This window comes from Chlorocebus sabaeus, chromosome 21, assembly GCF_047675955.1.
Source record: "Chlorocebus sabaeus isolate Y175 chromosome 21, mChlSab1.0.hap1, whole genome shotgun sequence".
Taxonomy (NCBI): domain Eukaryota; kingdom Metazoa; phylum Chordata; class Mammalia; order Primates; family Cercopithecidae; genus Chlorocebus; species Chlorocebus sabaeus.
The window spans coordinates 131,862,702-131,883,295 of NC_132924.1; the positions used below are offsets into that span (position 1 = coordinate 131,862,702).

Below are 20,594 nucleotides of genomic sequence, written 5' to 3' on the forward strand. Positions count from 1 at the left end.
AAAGAATGGGAATGAAAGAGACTGACTAGAGAGTTGTTAACTAAGAAGAGTTGTCAGGGTGAGGTGTCTGCGCCTGGGTAATCAGGGAAGGGATGGGAACAGCCTGACCAACAGGACGGAAGGTCATAGCACTGTTTCCTGAAATGGGGTGTTCGGAGGGTGCGCTGCTTCGGGATGAGCTTTAGTGTTTGAATCATGGCCGGACATGCAGGTGGAAATGGCCAGCAGGCAGTTACTGACTGAAGACGGAGGCTCAGGACAGAGGCTCAGGCAGAGCTAGAGGTGAGGATCTGTGCACTTGGCCAGAACCTTAGGCCAGCACTGAGTCTCCAGGCGTGCCCTCGGCTCATGGTCTTGTCCCGAGGCACCTCGCTCATGCCTGTGCTCCTCAAATATCACTGGCTGTGCTGGGTACTTTCTATTTTTCTCCCCTTTAAAAATGTGCAGTCTCGTACCCCAATTCCTAGGACCCAACTTTCCACAAAACGAGTGATTTCTCAGCTGTGGTCCTAGGGAACATCGGCTCTCTGCCCAGGACGAGCAGTGATTGTCTGTCTCTTTGAACACATAGTCAGCAAGTGATTTGCATATTGCATCTCAATTTTATTTTTCTCTCACTATTTTTTTTAAGCCTTTGGCGCTACCTATTACCAGTGTGTGAGCGAGTGTGAGCAGATGAACAGTGAATGAGTGAATAAACATTAATTTAAATTAATTAGATTGACTAATTATGTTTGATTTGATTGCTTTTTAGTGGATATCTAGGCTCATGATTGTAATTTCATAATAAAATCTATTACAGCAGGGCTCGGATTTTTCTGGGCCACCCGAGTGGAGCGACCAGGTTGGGCATAAACGGGCGGTCCAGGAGGATGGAGCAGGGCGTTCGCTCCACTGGGGCTTTTCATGCCCCGTTTGTTTTCCAGGTGTGGGTTGTTCCCGGGGGCTTAGTCTTTTGTGAAAGGGGAAAGTGCCCCCTGTGGAGAGTGGGTTAACTCGCGGTGGGCCTTGAGGCGGGAGTTCTTCCCAGGCCAGGCGAATGGGGGCCCCTGAGCTGGTCCAGAGCCGGCTCCACGCGTCTGCGCGGGGTCCGCCGGGCCGGGAGGTGGCGCAGACGCGGGTTCTGTGAAGGGGCTTGGGGAAGGAAGATTTCACTGGAGCAGAGGAAAAGCTGGATCGGAAGAGGCCAGGCCGCCGAGGGGAGGGGCTGCCAAGATGGCGTCGGCCTCCTCAGGGCTTCCTCTGCAGTCGGTTTTTCATCCTTTGATCCTGGGATCCCTTCCTGTACCTCGTCCTCAGCATCTGGAATCAAGAGACTCATTGCGTCTGAGGTGCCTTGTGTCTCGGGCATGCCCATCAAGAAAATCAGCCATTGAGGTGTTGATTCCTCAGGAGAGACAACCTGTAGAAAGACAACCGCATCAGCCTTGAAATGTGCCATGGGATTGGGCATTACTCACACTGTGGGGAGCCTGAGTCCCACACCCGAGCATGATGTCCTCATGCAAGATTTCTGCGTGGTGGAGAGTCTCTGCTTCCCCAGTGAAGGGAGCGACCTGACCCCTGCTCATCACAGCAGTGACTTTCCTTTCAAGACCTATGCACCTGTTGCCTTCCGCTACTTTCAGGAGCTATTTGGTATCTGCCCTGATGATGGCTTGTACTCCCTCTGCAGTGAGCCACTGACTGAACTCAGTAGCTCTGGAGCTGATGGTTCCCTGTTACATGTGTCCAGCCACGATGAATTCATTATTAAAACAGTCCAACATAAAGAGGCGGAGTTTCTGCAGAAGCTGCTTCCAGGATACCACATCCACCTCAACCAGAATCCTTGGACTTTTCTGCCTAAATTCTATGGACTGTGCTGTGTGCAGGCAGGTGGCAAGAACATTCAGATTGTGGTGATGAAGAATCTCTTACTAAGACTGGTCAAAATGCATATCAAATTTTACTTCAAAGGTTCAACCTACAAAAAGCAAGCTTCCCAGAAAGAGTGAGAGAAGCCTCTTCCCACATTTAAAAACCTAGACTTCTTACGATGGTCCTTTTTTTTTTTTTTTGGAGGCTGACATGTACAATGCTTTCTGTAAGACCCTGCAGCGTGACTTCGAGATAGTGGACTATAGCCTCTTGATGTCAATCCACAACATAGATCATGCACGAGAGCCCTGAAGCAGTGAAGCACAATGCTCAGTTGACACTTGAAGACCAGCCCCCCAAAAGGGTCTGTATTCCACAGCCATGGAATCCATCCAGGGAGAGGCTTGACAGGGCAGCCCCATGGAGACCGATGACCATATGGGTGGCATCCCTGCCCAGGAGAGTAGAGGGGAAAGGATCCTGCTTTGTATTGGCATCACTGACATTCTACAGTCTTACAGGTTTGTTAAGAAGCTGGAGCACTCTCGGAAAGCCCTGGTACGTGATGGGGACACTGTCTCAGTGCATCACCCAGGCTTCTACACTGAACGGTTCCAGTGCTTCATGTGCAACACAGCATTTAAGATCCGGGCCAGGCGTGGTGGTTCATGCCTGTAATCCCAGGACTTTGGGAGGCCAAGGCAGATGGATCACCTGAGGTCAGGAGTTTGAGACCAGCTTGGCCAACATGGTGAAACCCCATCTCTACTAAAAACACAGAAATTAGCTGGGTGGTAGTGGTGCATGCCTGTAATCTCAGCTACTTGGTAGGCTCAGGCAGGAGAATCACTTGAGCCTGGGAGGCGGAGGTTGCAGTGAGCCAAGATTGTGCCACTGCACTCCAGCCTGGGCAACAGAGTGAGACCCTGTCTCAAAAAAGGAAGAAGATCCCCTTGAAGCCTTCTCCTTCCAAAAAGTTTCAGTCTGGCTCATTTTTCTCTGGGCGAGCAAGCTCCAGTGACAACCCCTGCATTACTTACCAGCCATCGGTCTCAGGGGAACACAAGGCACAAGCCACAACAAAGGCGGAAGAGGAGCCAGGTGTTCACCTTGGTTGTCCTAATGTTTTACCTCAGACTCCACCATTGGAGGAAATCAGTGAGGGCACACCTATTCCTGACCCCAATTTCTCACCTGTAGTTGGAGAGACTTTGCAAACTTTAACTACAAGTACAACCTTGGAAAAACTTGACATTGTGGAGTAAGAGTTCACCCATTGAGCACAAAGCCTCAGAAGACCTGAAACAAGATTCTGCCATCTCTGTGATCCCAAGATGTCAGTCCTTGCCCCAGCAATGCTGAGTTTTCCTCTACTTGGCCATCAAAAAGGAATGTAATGGAAATGGGGGGAGCTCTCCATCTTCTTCCTGAAGAAGAACCTCATCTCCTTCCCCTTCCTCATGAATGGGCATTAGTGCCTCAGACAGTTGAGGACTGCGGCAACCCCTCCACTTCAGAATTGGGTGGATGGATTTTCAATGGGCTAATCTTGGCTTTTATAATTGAAACTTGCATGAAGACCCCCATTCTTCATGCTGGAAATGGGATGGCTGAAGTTGGCAGTTTTCTTTCCACTTGTCTTTCACCAGGAGCTGGACTCATAATTTCCTCAGGACAGACTTGCTAGCACATTATCTCCACCTCAGTTCTTTCTCTCTGATCCCCGGAAGAAGATCCCTGTAATCTCTGTAAAGGCTTTGAGGGGATAAGGGTGTTTAACCACCTCCCAACTTTCTTCTTCTTCTTTTTATCCTGAATAAAGGAAAAAGCGCACAGCACACAATTTCAAGCCAGTTTCAGATCAAAACTCCAAAAGTGTTGAGGAGATGACTAGTCATAGGATTCCCTCCGAAGAGCCATGGTGTTTGTGAAGAGAAGTGTGGTGATTGCTGTGCCAGGACAGCTTCTCTTTAAACTCTTCCTTTCTTGATGAATTTCTTAAGGCTGAAGGAATGGAGAGAGTGGGACATGGGATAATCTTTACCCCTTTGTTAAAACATGGGGCAGCCATGGGCTGGGAAATCATAGCCCTTCCTAGGCAGAGTCCTACTCACTGCCAGGCTGTGATGATTATTATTGCAATTTGAAACATATTCTGGTTGTTTTTGTAAATATGAAGACTTATCAAATGAATTTTAGATCATTCTCCAGAGGCGATTTCTTTGCTCTTCCCGTCTTTTCCAACAGTGCTCTCCTGCTTGTGGAGCTAAGGTGGAGACACCTCTGTTTAACAGGCAGTCCGTATCTATGAGGTTAGCAAATATTTTATTTTATTTTATTTTATTTTATTTTATTTTATTTTTGAAACAGAGTCTCACAGTGTCGCCTGGGTTGGAGTCCAGTGGTGCGATCTTGGCTCACTGCAACCTCCACCTCCTGGATTCAAGTGATTCTTCTGCCTCAGCCTCCCAAGTAGCTGGGATTACAGGTGCCTGCCACCATGCCCAACTAATTTTTTCTATTTTTAGTAGAGATGGGGTTTCACTATGTTAGCTAGGCTGGTCTCAAACTCCTGACCTTGTGATCTGCCTGCCTTGGCCTCCCAAAGTGCTGGAATTACAGGCATGAGCCACCACGCCCTGCCACAGATACTTTCTTAAACTCATGAGGAAACAGCAGATTCTTGCCTCAGTGAAGTCATTGCTGTGCCATATGTCCTACCCCCTGTCTTCATGCAGGGAAGTTGGAAATGGGAGCTGCATGTGCCCTCTCTTCCCCTCTACAAGAGTTCTCATCTGATCCTTCCACTCTTGTTAGGGGAGGAAGGGGGCCTGGTATCAGACAGATTGTTGAATTCCTGTTCTATCCCTTCTCCATCCCACCCCACCTTGATAGTAGGTTAGCCCATACCCCACATAACTGTCTATATTAGACACCCCAGCCAGTTTCTGGCTGCCTGTCTTTGTTGCCATGTTCTTTTATACAAGAAGAAAAGAAATAATTATTGCTGTTTTTTCATGATTTACTATTTATGATGTATCTAAGTGTTTTATTATGGATAGAGTTCTGTAAGGGGTGGGAGGGAATATTTGAGGGAGGGCTAGCTCTTAGGGAAAGGAATGGGGAATCAACATTTTCATGAAGTGTCACTATTTGCCTCTACTTTGTATTGTTCAGAAATGGCAAATGCAATATAAAAGTATTACACGATTTTAATGTATTAAACTTGAATCAGTTTTTCAGAAAACAATAAAATTAAAAATAAAAAACTGATTATGATTATAACATAATTTTAGTGAAAAATTACATCGTTAAATACATTATAGTATTCCACAAATGACCCCAGAATTGCAGTTGCTTCAGCATGTGAAAATATTTAAGAAACTCGCCCAGAGTCACAACGCTGAAATGAAATGGGCTTCATTCATGAAGCAATGCACTGAGTGCCCACTCTGTGCCGTGTGGTGGAGAGGAGAACTCAGCTGGCGCCACGACACACTCCCCCTCCCACGCCTGTCCTGCGGAGGTGACTGTCCCCTGGGACACTGAGCCCTACACATTTCTCAACTGCCTTTCACCTCACTTCTGACATGTGCACCGGTTCTTGGGAATGGAATACTGCAGAGTGGTCTATGCTTCTCCCGGGCCTGTGCCATGAAAACCTCCTTGCAGAGGGCTCCACTTTCTATCCTAAAGGCTGCATGTGGCCTCTTGGGCGATGCTGGAAACTGGGAGCTGAAGGTAAAGGAGTCCCGGTCAGTCTGGGTCCCTGGACTGCAGAATGGCATGGAAAAGACTCCACTCTTCTGATGACCAGAAACACACTCAACTGTCTGTTAATCGAGATGAAAATAAAGTTTCATTGTGTTAAGCTTCCTGTGTTTGGGGGTATTTGTTACATTATGTGGCACTGCCCTAACTAATACAACTAGATACTATACTAGGCATTTTGGATCTAAAGATTAACAAACCACAGATCTATACTCAAAGAACACAGTCTAGTGAGGAGGGCAGCTACATAATCAGAGAGGTTTCACAACATATCAAGTGCAGTGAAAGGACATGCAGAGGACATGCAGACCACCGGAGACGGGCCCCTGACCAACCCAGAAGCTGCAGGACCAGGAGGAGTCAGGGAAGACTTCTTGGAGGAAACCCAAGGAGTGAGTGGGAATTGGCAAGGCTAAGGAGAGAGAAGGTGGCCCAGGTCACTGAGAAACTTGGACGGCATGAGTGAGTAGCACCTGGCGTGAAGGGTGGGGGCGTGGTTGCCCCACCAAAGCTTAGAACAGGAGCTTCTGGCAGTGCAGAGACTCCCATGCTCCTCTAGCAACTTGGACTCCGGGGAGTCTGGAAGTGTTTTTAGGAAGGCAGACTAAGGTTAGATTTGCAGATTTTTGTTTTTCAACTATTTACTTTTATATATAAAGAGAACATGCATCTGTTTCTTCTGTCTTCACTCTTGAAAGATTAACTGCTGTGGTAATGCCCTTCTGCCATCAACAGCTAGAAAACTGAACACAATGTATGGAGCGAGTGGCGTGCTGAACTGAAACACCTATGAGAGGCTAGCAAGGGCAGTGACCCTGAGATCCCCCCCACCCAGAGGCAGCCTTCCAGACTCAGGGCAGAGACAGTGGCTCCCACAGAGCCCAGTGTCTCACTGAACTCCAGAGACACAAATCAGACGTGGGAGACTGGGGCTGCCAGAATTGGTGGTCCAGAAAGGAGTGAGCTGCACAGAGAGAAGAGCACCTCAGGTACCCAGAGCGGGGACACTTGCATATTTGGTTGAATGCTGAGATTGTTATGAGCGGGGTAAGACTCCAGAACCACTGCAAAGTGAAGCTAACCCCAAGGACCTCAGGGTGCAGGGAAGAGCCATTGCAGCTGGGGAAAAAGGAGGAAAAAGAGGCCATGGAGGAAGGGAAAGCAAGAAGAGTCCTGACTCCTACAGATCCCCTGCGGCAGGGAGACAGGCAGGAACCTGACTCACATGCAGCTCCAAGGGTTCAGTTGCCATGGGTGGGATTACTGAAAGAGCCTCAGGCTTGCCTGAGTGTGAGGCTGAGTGAGGAGGGAGAGCAGAGCGGACAGCCCAGCTACAGCCACCAGGCCACCCAGCGCTGGATCAAAGGCAACTTCCGACTACCACTGCGGGGAGGGAGTGTACAGACCCGGGCCTGAGGGTCAGGCTCAGAGGGAAAGCCCTCAGGCAACCAGTTGCCACACTAAGCCCAAGGAAGCACTAGCAAGACTGAAGTCCATCAGGTATAAGGGCTGCATAGCAACAACAGATACAAAACCGAAAACAAACCCGTCTCAACTAAGACCCCGATGCATCCAAGCCCTGCACAGAGGCCTCACAAGAGGCCCATCCATCCTGAGGCATAAACACCACACGCCTTAGCTTCTGTGTCCCACACATGTGGTCCAGGTTTCCAACAAAAAGTATGAGATGAGAAAAGCAAGAAAATATGACAGGAAACAAAGCACAGAATTAGATCCAGATATGACCCAGGTGTTTTACTGTTGAGTAAGACTTTCTAAAAATAGCATTAGTATATTTAAAGCACTAGGAAAAGGGTAAATTTTAAACACGGATGAAAAATATAGTAAAGAATCAAAAAGAAAAGATAGAAATTTAAAATAGTAACAGAGATGAAGGGTCATTAGATGGCTCATTAGCAGACCCAACACAGTCTCTGCACCCTAACACCCCAACAAGTCAGTCAAGTCACACTGAAAGACACGGCTTATGAAGAATGGAAACAGAATAATGCAGCACAGCACCAACAGGCTGAAATACTTGGGATTTGAATCCTAGAAGAAGACAGAGTGAACAGGGCATAGGAAGTGTTTGAAGGGCTAATGGATGAGAATTTTTCAAAAATAATGAAATAAACAACAGATCTGAGAAACTTGTAGAGCACTGATAGGGATAAGCACAAAACAAAACAGTAAAATTGAAACCAAAATGGAAATGAAAAATGGAGTAAACAAAGGGCAAAACAAATAGAAAACAATGAGTCAGATGATAGATTTTAACCCAACCATATCAATAATTACATTAAAAGGAAACGGCCTAAACAAACCAATTAAAAGACAATGATGTTTAGATTAGACAAAAAAGCAAGGCTAAACTAAGTGCTGTTTATAAGAAACCCACTTTAAATATAGAGAGATAGATATGTATGTTACAAGTAAAAGGACAGAAAAAATATGCCATGTACACACTAATCAAAAGAAAACTACAGTTTCTGTACCAATATAAATAGATTTCAAACAGATACAAAGGGAGAAATAGTAATCAGCGTGTTAATTCAACAAGAAGGTATAACAATTTAAATGTATGTACTTAACAAGCCTTCAAAATATATGAACATGAACAAAAACTGATAGAATTGAAGGAGAAAATAGTTACATGAAAAATTCTAGTTGGAGACTAAAGGTTCTGTCTCAGTAATCAATAGAACAAATAAACAGAAAATAAGTCAGGATGCAGAAGACCTGAACAACACAATCAACAAAGCTGGCCCAATCGACATTTACAGAACTCTGTCTGAGAATATCAGAGTACATGTTCTTCTCAAGAGCACATACAACATACCCAAGAGAGACAAAAACAAACTGTTATAAATTTCAAAAAATTGAATTCATACGAAGTATGTTTCCTGAAACAGAAATATTTCTGGAAAATTCTCAAATGGTTGGAAGTTAAATGATTCATAAAATGACCCATGGGTCAAATAAGAAGCAGAAGAAAAATTTGAGCTGAATGTTAAAGGAAACAAATCCAAAATCATTGGATGCAGCTGAAGCAGTGCTTAGAGGGAAACAATGGTCATTAAATGCCCATTTATAACAGAAGAAAGGTCTTAAATCAATAACCCAACATTTTCATATAGTAAACTAGAAAAGGAGACTATATTAAATGAGCAGAAGGAAAGAAATTATAAATATAAACAGAAAACAATAGAGAAAAATCAATAAAAGCAAATGTTGATCCATTAAAAGATTAATAAAAGTGAAAAACTTCTAGCCACACTGATGGGGGGGGGGGAGAAAGGAGGAGAGAGGGGGAGAGAGAGAGAGAGAAAGGAGAAAGTGAGAGAGAGAGAGAGAGAGAAGGGAGAGAGAAGGGAGACAAAGAGGAGGAAAATGACTCAATGACACAAATTATCAGTATTGGAAGAGGGTCCCCAACCACATTACCAAAGACCTCTACAGTCATTACAGGGGAAAAAAAAGGGAATGCAGTCTACAACTTTATTTCCACAAGTTAGAAAATGTAGACGAAAGGGGAAATTATTTGAAAGACACTTTAAAAGAAGTAATCTGAAATCCCAAATCTATAAATGAAATTGAATTCAAAGTTAAAAACTTTCCAACAAAGAAAATTCTGTGCTCAAATGGCTTCACTACTGAATTCCATCAAACATTTAAAGAGGACATAATACAATTCTACAAAACTCTTCCACAAAAGTGGAGGAGACTAAAACATTTTCCAACTCATTTTGAGACCAGCATTACAATGATAACAAGTAGTCAAAGATATTCCAAAGTGAAAAAAACAAAACAAAACATGGTTCAATATTCCTCTTTAATGCAGACCTAAAAATTGTCGAAAATATTAGCAAATCAAATCCGGCAACATATAAGATGGACAATACATCATACCCAAGTGTGGTTTATCCTGGGAATGCAAGACTGATTCAACATTCAAAAATCAATCAAAGTTATTCTCTATATAAATAGACTAAAGAAGAAAAACCATGTGAATTCCTGTAGATACAGATAGAGCATTTGACAAAATTCAATATCCATTCGTAATTTAAAATAAGAAGAAAAATCTCACAGCAAAGTAGGGCTAGAAGGAAACTTCCTCAACAAAACAAGGGGCATCTACAAACACCTGCAACACTATAGTTAACACTGAATGGCTAAGTGCTTTCACCCTAGGTTGAAGAACAAGTAAAGGATACTCACTCTCACCTCTCCAACTCAAAATCAACATTATATCATCATACTAGAAATCCTAGCCAGTTCAATATAAAAAGTGTGTGCAGGGGGTGGGGAGGAGTGGGGGACAAAAACAGACACAGTTTGGAATTGGAGAAATAAAACTATCTCTATAATTAACACACTGATTAAACACTGGGTAAAAGACCAGAACAAATTCCTTACCAAAGAAGATATACACATGTCAAATAAATATATGAAAAGATGCTCAACACCATATGTCATTAGGGAATAGCAAATTAAAACAACCACAAAGTATTGCTACACACCGATTAGAATGACCCAAATCCAGAATATTGACAACACCAAATGCTGACAATGACATGGAGCAACAGGAACTCTCATCATTGCTGATGGGAATGCCAAGTGGCACAGTCACTGTGGAAGACAGCTTGGTGGTTTCCTACAAAACTAAACATACTCTCACCATATGATCCAGCAATCATGCTCCTTTTAATTTTCCCAAATGAGTTGAAAACACACAAAAATCTGCACACAGATGTTTATTGCAGCTTTACTAATAATTATGAAAACTTGGAGGCAACCAAGATGTCCTTCAGTAAGTGAATGGATACATAAATGATGGTGCATCCAGACAGTGGAACACTACTCAGTGCTAAAAAGAAACGAGTTATCAGCCGTGAAAGGACATGGAGGAACCTTAAATGCATATTACTAAGTGAAAGAAACCAAGCTGAAAAGGCCACATACTGTTGCTTCTAATGACATTCGAGATGACATTCTGAAAAAGGCAGCTATGAAGACAGTACCAAGGTCAGTGGCTGCCACTGAGTGAGGAGAAGGAGGGAAGGACAGGCAGGGTACTTGAGATTTTTAGGGCAGTGAAATGACTCTGTATGATACTGTAATAGAGGATGTGTATCATTATACATTAACCAGACCCATAGAATAAACAACTAGACTGAACCCTAATGTAAACTGTGGCCTTTGGGTGACAGTGATGTGTTAGTGTAAGTTCATTGGTTGTAGCAAAGGTACCACTCTGGTGGCGGACACCGATAATGCAAGAAGCTGTGCATGTGTAGGGGAAGGGGGTTATGGAAACTGGACTCCCTGTACTCCTGCTTAATTTTGCTGTGAACCTAAAACTGCTCTAGAAAAATAAAGCTGATTTAAAAAGTAACCGTCTCTATGCTCAGGTAGTATGATCATGACTGCCTCTTTAGGCAATTCCAAAGAATAAATAAAAATACTCCTGAAACTAGTAAGTGTGTTCAGCAAGGTCAGACAGTACAAGGTCAATATACAAAAATCAATTGTATTTCTATAATACTAGCAATTAAAACTTGGAAATGAAATTACATGTTTCAGTTTTAAACATGAAGCAATAAGAAAACATAAAAACTTAGATACAACAAAATCTTGCAAAATTTATGTACTGAAACCTACAAAACACTGATTAAAGAAATCAAAGAAGACCTAAATAAATTGAGATACATGCCATGTTCAAAGTTTGGAAAACTTGATATTGTTAAAATGTCAACTTTCTCCAAACTAAACTACAGAGTCAATGGAATTACAAAGAAAATTCCAGCAGGATTTTTTGGGTAAAACTTAATAATCTCATTCTAAATTTATATGGAAAGTAAGAAGAACTAGAACAGTCAAAACCATTTTGAAAAATAATAATCAGTTGAAAGACTTATAGTAATCATGACAGTGTGATATCAGCAAAGTTATAGACATATAGACCAACGGATGAGAATAAACAGTTGAGAAATAGATTCACGTCTGAATGGGCCAAATATTTTTTAAAGGCGCATAAGCAGTTCAATGAAATAAAGATTTTTTTTTTCAAGAAATGGTTCTGAAAAAAACTGAAAAGTCATTTTTCAAATTTTTATTTATTTATTTGTTTATTTGTTTATTTATTTATTTATTTGAGACGGAGTCTCACTCTGTCACCAGGCTGGAGTGCAATGGCACGATCTCAGCTCACTGCAACCTCTGCCTCCTGGGTTCAAGAGATTCTTCCGCCTCAGCCTCCCGAGTACCTGGGATTACAGACACATGCCACCATGGTTGGCTAATTTTTGTGTTTTTGTAAAGACGGGGTTTCACCATGTTGGCCAGGCTGGTCTCGAACTCCAGACCTCGTGATCCACCAGCCTCGGCTTTCCAAAGTGCTGGGATTACAGGCATGAGCCACCGTGCCCAGCCTAGTTATATGTTTTTTAAAAAGGAAAAATAAACTTCTCTTTATACCTTGAACCATATAGGGACATTAATTCAAAATTATTCATAATTCTGAATGTAAAATCTAAAACTACAAAACCACTAGAAGGAAACAGCAAAAACAAATTTAATTTGGGTTAGGCAAAAACTGCTTAGATAGGACACAAAAATCATGAGCCACAGAAGAACAAACTGATAAACTCGACTTTATCAAGATCTAAAACTTCTGCTCTTCAAAAGACACAGTTAAATAGATTAAAAGATAATGTGCAGGCTGGGAGAAACTATTTGTAAAATACCTAATAACAATTTTATGTCTTAAGAATATATAAATAATTCTTAAAACACAACAGTAAAAAACAACCTAATTTTTTACACGAACAAAAAAATGGAATGTGCATTTCACTAAAAAGGACATATATCAATCGTTAGGGAAGTGCAAGTTAAAATTATAGTAATATACACCTATTAAAATATCTAAAATTAACAAACAAACAAACAAAACACCTGCCAATACTGACAAGTATTGGCAAGTACTGACAAGGATGAGTTGTAACAGCAACTCTCATACATTGCTAGTCAGAATGCAAAATGTTATAGCCCCTTTGGAAAACAGCTTGGTAGTTTCTTACACAGTTAAACATATGCTTACCATGTGACACAGCAATTCCTCTACCATGTAAATAACCAACTGAAGTTTACTTAGGTTCACATAAAATCTTGCTCACAAGTGTTTACAGAGGTTTTACTAATCATCATCCAAAATGGGAAGCAATCAAATACCTTTCAACTGATAAATGGATAAACTGTGGTGCATCAATACGATGGAATTCTACTTATAATAAAATTAAAGAAATTTTGACATAAACAACAACATGGGTGAATCTCAAATGCTTCATTCTAAGTAATTAAAAAAACGGGCTCTAAAGGTGAAATACTCTATGATTCCATTTATATAATATCTACAATAGGCAAACTGGCAGGTATAGAAAAGTGATCACTATTTGCTAGGGGCTGGGGATGGGGATGGGGAGGTGGTGACGACTGAGCATGAGGACTTTTAGAGGTTAAAGAAAATGTTCTGTATCTTGATGCTGGTGAGGGCTACGTGAAAGTGCACTTGTCAAAGCACGTGGAGCCACACACTAAAATAGTTTTACTTACTATAACTAAGATTTTAAAATGGACTGTAAAAAGAAAACATTTGTCCCTATTTTTTAAAATAAAAAAAATGGGAGAAATGTACCGTGTAAACATAAATTTAAAAAAAACTGATAAACTATATTAATATTGAAAGTAGGCTTCAGAAAAGAGAATACTATCAGGTATAAAGGGAGATATTTTATAATGACAAATGGATCAAGTTATTAAGACAGATCACCCTAAATGTGTATGCACTTAACAGTGAAGTGTCAGAAGATGTGGAGCAAAATCTAACAGAACTTAAATAACAAACAACAAGTAAACAAATAGACAAGAAAATTCTCAACTCAGTTGTCTAAATTCTAGCTATAAGAAACTAGAAAAATAAGCCAAACATAAGCAGAAGGAAGAAAAAATAAAGAAGAGAGCAGAAATCAATGAAAAGGAAATAAAACAACAGAGAAAATTAAAAACAGAAAATCCTGGATTATTTGAAATAATCGATGAAATTGATAAATCTCTAGCCAGACTGATTTAAAGAAATGCCAGCAGAAAACATAAAAAATCATCGGTATCAGAAACAACAGGGAGGATATCCCTGCAGATGTTATAGATACAAAAGATTAATAAGGAAAAGCTATAAATCTCTGGAAGCTGATAAATTTGATAATTTAAGTGGATGAATTTCTTGAAAGACACAAATTACTAAAGCTCACTTAAGAAGAAATGTAAAATTTTGATATCTCATTATCTTAGATAAAATTAAATTCATAGTAAAACATTAAAAAAAGAAAACTCTAGTCTCTGCTGACCCGACATTAAAAAAACAAAAAAACCAAAACCCCCCCCCCCAAAAAAACACCACTTTTACACAAACCCTTCCAGAAAAGAAGAAAAAAAGGAACACTTCACTATCTATTTTATAAGATTAGCATTATCCTGATACCAAAACCAGATAAAAACATCTTAAGAAAACTACAAAAGCCAATATCCCTCATGAACATAGACAGAAAAGTCCTTAACAAAATCTTAGCAAATTGAATACAGCAGTATATAAAAAGGAGAAGTCAGCATGACTGAGTGGAGTTTTTCCCAGATATGCAAGTTCGTTTTAGCCTTCAAATAATGAGTATAATTCATCATATTAAGAGACTAAAAATTGAAAGACAAAAACATGCAAATAATCCAAGATATGCAGAAAACATTTTTGACAAAATTCAACATCAATGAAATGTAGCTGACTAGAAATAGAAGGAAATTTCCAAAATACCTACAGTTAACATTCTTTGAATAGTAAAAGGTTGATTGCCTTCCTCTAAGATTAGGAGCAAGGCAAGGATATATGATCTCACCACTTCTATTTAACATTGTAATTGGGGTCCTATCCAGAGCGATAAGGGAAAAAAAAGAAATAACATCCTTGGAGATTGAAAAGAAATTGACCAAACTCCCTTTTTTTCACAGACAAAAGAATTGTCTACATAATATATCTTAAAGAATCTGTTTTGAGTTACCAGACTTTAAAAGTGAGTTTAGCAATGTCTCAGGATACAAGATCAAAATGCAAAAACCATTTGTATTTCTATATACTATCAATAAACACTGGAAATGAAAATTACATTAATAATACAGCTTACAATAGTATCATAAAATATGAAATACTCAAGGATGGATTGAACAAAGTATTACAATATCTGTATACCAAATTAGCAGATATTACCAAGATAATTTAAAGACCTAAATAAATGAAGAGAGATACCATGTCAATACATTGGAAGACTTATTGTCACAAGGTCAATTGTGCTCAAATTGATCTAAAGATTCAACAAAACCTCAATCAGAATTCCAACAGCGTTGATTGTATATATTTATAAGCCTATTATAAAATTGATGCTAATTCAAAAGATGTAGAATAGCCAAAACAATTTTGGTAAAGTACAAACTTGGAAGACTTACAATACATTATTTAAAAAGGTATAATAAAACTACACTAATCAAAACCATGGGGTTTAGTGTAAGGACAGAGATACAGACCAACGGAACTACAGACCAGCTATAAACAAATATAATTTATTTTTGACAAAGAAGCTAAGGTAGTTTAATGGAGAAAGGACAGACTTCTCAGTACATGTTACTGGAACAATTGAACATCTACATGGATAAAGAGCGCAGTGACCCTCACCCTCAGACCATATACAAAGATGACTAGTTGGTCAGGCACGGTGGCTCATGCCTGTAATCCTAGCATTTTGGGAGGCTGAGGCAGTTGGATCAATTGATGTCAGGAGTTTGAGACCAGACTGGCTAACATGATGAAACCCTGTCTCTACTAAAAGTACAAAAATTGGCCGGGTGCGGTGGTGCACACCTGTAATCCCAGCTACTCGGGAGGCTGAGACAGGAGAATCGCTTGAAATGGGGAGGAGAAGGTTTCAGTGAGCCAAGATCACACCACTGTACTCTAGCCTGGTGACAGAGAGGGACTTTGTCTCAAAAAAACCAAAACCAAAAACCAACCAATCAAACAAAACACAAAGATAACTAACTGACAATGCATCACAGACATAAACAGAAAATGTAAAAAAATTTACAGGAAAAAATTTTTAAATTTCAGGAAGAAAATGGAGGAGAAAATCTTTATAACCTTGGGCTAGGCAAACATGAACCAGATACGAGACCAAAAATATGTATAACAGAAATAATTGATAACATTGGGATTTTTCAAAATTCAAACTACTATTCTGAAAACCGTGTTTAAAAACCCTAAAAAGTCAAAGTTCAGGCTGGAAGGAAAGTGTATTTCATAAAGGACTTGTATCCAGACTATGTCAATGACAACCAAAAGCCAATAATAAGATGTACAATCCAATTTAAAAATAATAGGCCAAAAATTTGAACAGACACGTGACCAATAGAAGATACAACATTGACAATAAAGAATAAACCACTTGAGAAAATGTTCAACATCCTTAGTCCTTCAGAAAATGCAAGTGAAAAATAATGTGATGCTATTACATAACGGCCAGGATGGCTACACAAAAAAGTGTTAAACTAATTGTTGAAGAGGATGTGGGGAAATGGAAACTCTCATTGCTGGTGGGATGCAGAATGTTACAGTCACTTTGAAAATCAGTGTAGCATGCTCTTATAAAGCTAAATGTATAGCTATCGTTTAACCCAGCAGTTCTACTCTAGGTGTATGCAAAGTCTTACTATACAAATGTTCATAGCAACTTTTAAAAATAATAGTCAAACCTGGACACAGGTAACTGCCTTTCAGTTGGGAAATGAATGAAGAGATTGTGGTATATTTACACAATGGCAAATGATACAGCAATAAAAAAGAATGGACTACTGATACATGACACTACGAATGATGCTCAGAACTGCTGTGTGACAGGAAGAAGAAAAACGCAACACAATGACTATGTACTGTGTGATTTCATTTTGTATGAAATTCTAGAAAACCCAAAATATAGTGGCAGAAAGCAGATGGGTGGTTGCCCGTGGCCGGTGGTAAGAAAGGGGAAATTTTGGAGGGTGATGGAAATGTTCTCTATCTTGATTATGCTAGTGTTTACATGACTGCACACATTTTTCAAAACTAACTGAACTACACACTTAAAATAAGGAGATGTTATTGCATGCAAATTATAAAACAATATAGCTGATTACAAAAGAAAAGATATTAATAAAATGAAAATAAACTGATAAAACAGTTCTAACAAGTTAGTTCATAATCTTTCCATTGTTTTCAATAGATACTGAATATATTGCCTTATAAGCTTTTTCGTGTAATGACACACTGTGAACATCTTTCTGTGTCAATAAAGACTTCCTACACTGTCATTTTAAATGACTGCATAATAGTTCAATCTGTTTGTAAAAATCATTTACCAAACTAACTATTGCTGAATATTCAAGTAATTTTCTATTTTTTAATGTTACAAATTATGTTTCAGTTTCAAATATTCTAACATTAGCACAATAACTTTTGGCTGGAATTGGCTTATCATTCCACAAGCTTGATAAAAACTACAAAAAAATTTTCAGAGGACTGGTAAAAGTCCTGTTTTGATCATGACCTGACTCATAGATTTCAAAGTGATTCAAATGAGATTACAGAGATATTTTTTGGGGGGCAGTTAAATTTTTACCTACTTCTGTGGCCAACCAAGTAGACGTGGTATCTTCAAGCTATGATTATGAATGCAAACCCAACAGAGGTTTATACACAAACATTGCACCAAGAACCATTCTTCTGGTTTTGATATGGTACTATGGTACACAGGACCTCTCTGTACTATCTTTGCAACTTCCTGTGAATCTATACCAAAACAGAAAGCTAAAAATGGACAAAGAATAAGAAGTATAAAAATTGCCAACAGGTATATGAAAAAATCGCTAATCATTAGAGAGACGCAAATTAAAACTACAATAAGAGAGTACATCATACCTGTTAGAATGGCTATTATCAAAAAGACAAAAGATAAGTCTTGGCGAGGATGTGGAGAAAAGGGAACTCTCGCATGTTATAGGTGGAAATTAGTATAGCCATTATGAAAAACTGTATAAAGCTTCCTTAGAAAAACAAAAATAGAAATACCATATGATCCAGCAATTCCACATCTGGTCATATATTCAAAGGGATTGAAATCAATATGTTGAAGAGATGGCTGCACTCTCATGTTCATTGCAGCACTATTCACAATAGCCAAGATATGGAATTAACCTGTGTCCATCAACAGACGAATGGATAGAGAAAAGGTGGTATATATGCATAATGGAATACTGTCTAGCCTTAAAAAGGAAGAAAATTCCATCACATGCAATAACACGGATAAGCCTGCAGGACATACCCTAAGTAAAATAAGCCAGTCACAGAAAGACAAATACTTCATAATCTCACTTATATGTGGAGTCCAAAACAGTCAAACTCAGAAGCAGAGAACAGAGTGATGTTTACCTGGGGCTGGGGTGGAAGTTGAGGAGATGTTGGTCAAAGGGGTCAAGTTTCAGTTACACAAGAGGGATCAGTTTTTGAGATCTACTGCACAGTATGGTGACCCTAGTTAATAATAATGTATTGTATATTTCAAAATTCCTACTAGAGTACATTTCAAATGTTCTCACCACAAAAATAAGTATATGAGGTGATAGATATGTTAATCAGCTTGATGTAGTCATTCTACATTGTGTACATTATCATAACATCCATTGTACTCCATAAATATACACAATTATACTTTGTCATTAAAATTTAAAAATAAATGTAAAAAGAAATCAATAACAATTCAAACATATATAAACGAAAAATAGATAAGAAACAATTATTAAGAAAAAATCTAGGCATTCTATGTTCAGTTCAGATCTCTGGAAACTCTACTCAAGAGTTCTTACTTTCACTGAAATTTGTTTCATATTAAATGAGTTCTGTTCAAGTGAAAGCACTTATTGATCACCAGTTTGTTTCAAGAACTTCAACTTATTCAAAGGGCAATGTTCAGATATGCGCCTGTCTCTGTTTTCAGGTTGGGACTCAATAGCCTGCTGCATGGAGCAGCTTGTCTCCTCTCGTCTAATTCTCACAATAATCCCACGAGGCAAGTAACATGCTTATAACCAGGGTGCAGATGCGGAAATTACTCATTTCAGAAAAAAATTCTACACCATTCTAATTTCTATACAAATCTGGGATGTATTTAGGCCATTTTCAGTCGAACTCTATTCAAAGCACATATTATCTTTTAGGGAATGAATTCAGACAATTTTGGTTCCAGTGGCTCAAAGAAAGGGTTTATTTTGGCTTTGTGTGATCCTGTCATCTCTGCGGTGGTGTTTACTACATGCTGCATGACACATACTCAAAACAACTCTGCAATTAGCCGGATGCTACTCTTTCTTCCCAAGAGAAAGGTCAATTTTGAACTTGCTATAAAGTAGTGAACATATTCAAGCAGAAAGTTAGGTGGCTTCAGATCATTCTGTTCAGCAAATTCCAGGAAGCATGGACTTTCCAGCTGCCAGACAGAGATAAATTGGAAAGTTGCACATAATCCTGTAATTCACTTGACTTCTCAAAGACAGAAATGGAAAAATTTGAATAGTCAGCCCCAAGATTCTGAGGCTCTGGCTGCTGGATCCCAAATCCTCGGCTGCTCTTTGTTCCTGGCACATGAGAGAAAGTAGTGACCACGCAAACGACGCTCCCACAAGACATCAACACTGTCTGTGGGAATTGGAGGCAAGACCCCATTTTCCCCAAGAGATTCAATATCTACTCACGTCACATGTTTTCTTTATATGATAAATCATAGCTCACGGTCACGTTACAGGGTGTCTTCATCTTGTGTATTCATGCATTGTTTACACGCAAATCTGGAGAAGCCTAGGGTAGGTGGCGTAATGCATTCGCTACATCCACTTATTTAGAAAAACAGAGACAGTTAACGTTCACAACAGAGAAGAACCACACACAAAAAACATTTTAATTAATCAGTTTACAAGTGTTCTCATTGTGGTATTTTCCTTTGATAAGGGGAATTAGCACTTAAATGTTAGCTGAGCCTCACTTCTGGTATGAAAACAGGATTTTGATAATTCAAATTATGTTTTTATTTACCAAAGACAGAATTTTACTCAAACAGATGAAAACATAGGGGTCAAATGTGATAGATTTTCTAGCTTTATGTTACTACTGTAGACATTAATTTTCTATAAAAGTTGTGGGAACATAGGGGAAAAGTACTCCAGCAAAGCTGTGGAATAATTAAACCTACATGTGGACTCTCTTGTGAACTCAACTTCAATTGCAGCTTCACACACAATAAGCCAACAAAACATTCCCTCTCATGGGTTTGAAGTTTATGGTTCAAAGACACCAAATGTAGCTAGACTGAAAATGAAACAGGATCTGCTCTGGAAAAATAACGTTCTCCTGGGATAATCATTAACGTTGCAGAGAAAGCCAGGTCAGATGAAGTATTCCCATTCTGGGCAGTCTATGGTAAGTTAGATGGAAATCAGACAGCCTGATTTGAGGCTAAGAACCTGTTTTCATTCTGCAGAAGACTTGGAGCATCCTTACCTAGAAGCTGTAAAACATTTTAGCCTGTCAAAATATCATTAACAAAATTCCCAGTACTCCAAGGCATCTTTTGGCATTAAAGGGTTCATGACTGGCTACAAGTAAGATTGGCAACGACTGTTGCCTGCTCTTAAAATTCTTGTAAGGGTGAGTAGTGGTGGAGCTACAAATAAAGCTATTCCAAGTGAACAGACTTGAACTTCACTGACCACATTTAATTTATTTCCCCTCCATGTTCTCATGCTTAGAAAATGGAATCTTCAGGGAGTATTTGTGTTTCATCTCT

The 20,594-nt window shown here is 39.6% G+C and overlaps 1 pseudogene; it reads left to right on the top strand.

Moving 5' to 3' along the window:
• The first annotated feature begins 1,215 nt into the window (after positions 1–1,215).
• Positions 1,216–3,140, top strand: LOC103227325 (phosphatidylinositol 4-phosphate 5-kinase type-1 alpha-like; annotated as a pseudogene).
• The last annotated feature ends 17,454 nt before the right edge of the window (positions 3,141–20,594 follow it).